This window comes from Micromys minutus (assembly GCF_963924665.1).
Source record: "Micromys minutus genome assembly, chromosome: 3".
Classification (NCBI taxonomy): domain Eukaryota; kingdom Metazoa; phylum Chordata; class Mammalia; order Rodentia; family Muridae; genus Micromys; species Micromys minutus.
The window spans coordinates 10,094,480-10,097,713 of NC_137972.1; positions in this window are offsets into that span (position 1 = coordinate 10,094,480).

Here is a 3,234-nt window from a genome sequence, read left to right on the forward strand (position 1 = left end):
ATGCTTAGAATTTTTATCTACTACTTAGATTAACACTGTACAGTTGTTTAAGACTGTCTTCCTTATATAATTCAAATCAACTTGATCTCCATTTAATATTTTTATGGCTAAAACATTCCATTTCATACCTGTGTGGAATGCAAAGCAAAATTAGACAAATTTGCATTCTCAAGGTGTTTAGTCTAGCACGAAATGCAGCCTATAATTACCTTACAATGAACTACACACAATTTTACAGAAGTCAAGGAACTGAGAAATCCAACATGATGAATGACCCTTAGCTAAGAAGTTTAGTATTTTTTTTAATTAGGTACTAATTGTTAGCACCGATCAAGAAGCTTCTAGAAGCTAGTTATCATAAGAGATGTTTTTGTACATTGTAACTAACATTAGAAAACAGATTTTAAAAAGAAAAAAAAAATAAACCTTGGCTTGATCTTCATTAGTTCAGAGGACCTAACATAAACAAAATATGTGTTTAAACTTTGATTGATGTTTAAGTTTCAATCAAAGATGGGAGTCCTTCCACTCATTTCTTGGATTGAAATATGGCAGTGGTGGTTCAGAAAAGACAGTTAGTGTCAATTTATTGAAAGTCAAGTCCTTTAGGGAAATAGACAGAACAGACCATACTCAACCCAAAACATAGTTCTCTGGACAACACATTGTGTGCCAGACCTGACTCTCAGCCACATGGAAGTAAACTTGCCAGTCACAGTCCAGACTCACAGGAGAGCAGTCAGAAGGTTATCACTCGGGTGTGGTGTATTTCACATTGTATACATCCAATGTCCAAAGAATTCAGCCAAGATAAACACATCAAACTTTTGCCCCTGAAATATGAAGAGATGACAAGAAGAGAAGACTTTGTCTTGAAAAGATCAGAATAAATGTTGGTATATTGGTGCAGATTCTCAGAGACACCTCCATTATCTACCAAAGACAAGATGTCTTTTATTCTAGAGATGGAAATGTATAGAAGTTGTAGAGGAAGTAGCAGGGCCATGACATCTATCTCTTAGGTGGTTTGACATCAAAACAAGTCTGTTGCTACATGCGTGGAATTGCGAGACATGGAAATGGGTAGGTTATTTTGGATACTCACTACTCTTTTTTAAATGATTTTTAAGTTTTTTTTTTAATTTTTATTAATGTTATCCTTAAATAATTATTCAGGAACAGTATTTGAAGGTGTACAGAAAACCAAAAGCACCAAAAACAAAGGAAAACTACCCACCTCTCTCTTAATTCTAAAGAACAAAAACCATAAATATGAATCATTCAGGTAGTTTTAAAAAGATCATTGGAGCTGAAGAGAAAGTAATTTCATAGAGCTAGTAGCTGTGTGTGTGTGTGTGTGTGTGTGTGTGTGTGTGTGTGTGTGTGTGAGTGTGTGTGTGAGTGTGTGTGTATGTCTGTGTGAGTGTGTATGTGTGTGTGAGTGTGTGTGTATATGTGCATGTGTGTTCTTTTTTGTGGATATTTTCTTAACTTACATTTCAAATATTATCTCCTTTCCAGATTTTCCCTCTACAATGCCCCTATCCAATTGCCCTCCCCTGCCTCTGTGAGAGTGTTTTCCCCACACACCCACTCACTCCCATCTCCCTGCCCTGGCATTCTCCTCACTGGGATATTGAGCCTTAACAGGGCCAAGGGTCTCTCCTCTCTTTGATGCCTGATGAGGCTATCCTCTGCTAAATATGCTGCTGGAGCCATGGGTCCCTCCATGTGTTCTCTTTGACTGGTGGTTTAGTTCCTGGGAGCTCTGGGAGGTCTGGTTGGTTGATACTGTGGTTCTTCTTGTAGGATTGGAAAGCCCCTCAGTTCCTTTTGTCCTTTATCTAACTTCTCTATTGGGAACCAAATTCTCAGTCCAGTGGTTGCTTGAGAGCATCTCACTGTGTTTCTCAGGTTCTGGGAAAGCTCAGGGGACAGCTGTATCATGCATCTGTCAGCATGGACTTCTTGGCATCCATAATATTGTCTGGTTTTGGTGACTGTGTATGGGATGGATCACTGCGTGGGACAGTCTGTAGATAGCATTTTTTTCAGTATCTGCTCCACACTTTGTTCCTGTATTTCCTCCTGTGAATATTTTGCTTCCCCTTTTAAGAAGAACTGAAGCATCCACTCTTTGGTCTTCCAACTTCATTTGCTTCATGTGGTCTGTGGATTCTATCTTGAGTATTCTGAACTTTTGAGCTAATATCCACTTATCAATGAATGCATACCATGTGTGTTATTTTGTGATTGGGTTACCTCACTCTGGATAATATTTTCAAGTTCCATCCATTTGCCTAAGAATTTCATGAAGTCATTGATTTAATAGCTGACTAGTACTCCATTTTGTAAATTATCACATTTTCTGTATGGATTCCTCTGTTGAAGGACATCTAGGATCTTTCCAGATTCTGGCTTTTACAAACAAGGCTGCTAAAAACATACTGGAGTATCTTTTGGTTATATGTACAGGAATGGTATAGCTGGGTCCCCAGGTAGTACTATGTCCAATTTTCTGAGAAACAGCCAGACTGATTGCCAGAGTGGTTGTACCAGCTTGCAATCCCACCAGCAATAGAGAAGTGTTCCTCTTTCTCCACATCCTCACCAGCATCTGCTCTTACCTGTGTTTTAATCTTAGCCATTCTGACTGGTGTGAGGTGGAGTCTCAGGGTTTTTTTGATCTGCATTTCTCTGATGACTAAGTATGTTGAGCATTTCTTTAGGTGCTTCTCAGTCATTCAATATTCTTCAGTTGAGGATTCTTTGTTTAGCTCTGTCTCCCATTTTTTAATACAGTTATTTTATTCTCTGGAGTCTAATTTCTTAAGTTTTTTGTATATATTGGATACAAGCCCTCTATCAGGTGTAGGATTGGTAAAGACCCTTTCCCAATCTGTTGGTTGCTCTTTTGTCCTATTGACAATGTCCTTTTCCTTACAGAAGCTTTGCAATTTTATGAGGTCTCATTTGTTGATTGATTCTTGATCTTAGAGCAAAAGCCATTGGTGTTCTGTTCAGGACATATTTCCCAGTGCCCATGTGTTCAAGGCTCTTTACCCACTTTCTCTTCTATTAGTTTCAGTGTATTGGGATTAATGTGGAGGTCCTTGATCCACTTGGACTCAAGCTTTGTATAAGGTGATAACAATGGATCAATTTGCATTTTTCTACATGCTGACCTCCAGTTGAACCAGCACTATTTGTTGAAAATGCTGTCTTATTTCCACT